This window comes from Aplysia californica, unplaced genomic scaffold (assembly GCF_000002075.1).
Source record: "Aplysia californica isolate F4 #8 unplaced genomic scaffold, AplCal3.0 scaffold00371, whole genome shotgun sequence".
NCBI classification, from domain to species: Eukaryota; Metazoa; Mollusca; class Gastropoda; order Aplysiida; family Aplysiidae; genus Aplysia; species Aplysia californica.
In genome coordinates this window covers 140,458-141,022 of record NW_004797641.1, presented here as the reverse complement: position 1 = coordinate 141,022, position 565 = coordinate 140,458, and positions in this window count along the sequence as shown.

Below are 565 nucleotides of genomic sequence, written 5' to 3'. Positions count from 1 at the left end.
TCTCTCTCTCTCTCTCTCTCTCTCTCTCTCTCTCTCTCTCTCTCTCTCTCTATGTGCGTATGGTTTTGTTTCTGTGCGTGTATGTGTTTGTGTGTGTGTGTGTGTGTGTGTGTATGTGTGTATGTCTGTCTGTCTGTCTGTCTGTCTGTCTATGTGTACGCATGTGTGTGTCTCCAGCTCCAGAACATGGCTATCAAGACTTTCCCCCCCTTTCACTATTCGGTGATTGTACATGTTATTTTCATGACCTCGTGACCTCATCATCAGACACCAGAAACATTGTAGCTAGTGTTTTGGATATTTCCAGTTGCCCAAGAATGTATGTAGACTTTTAAAAGATGTTGCTCTTGGCCTGCCTTTACCTCTTTCGCCATCAATCGTCCTAGACTCCAAAACAAAACTCATTTGTATGAAAACATGTCCTTTCGTCCCAAACTAGAAACGTCTTTATGTGCGAGTGGCGGCGGTATTTTGTCTTGGCAGCCCCCGTATGGCTAGCTGTAGATGTGTTTATGTCACTTATTGACGCATTGATTGACACATGTGACCTCGCATTTGGACGTTC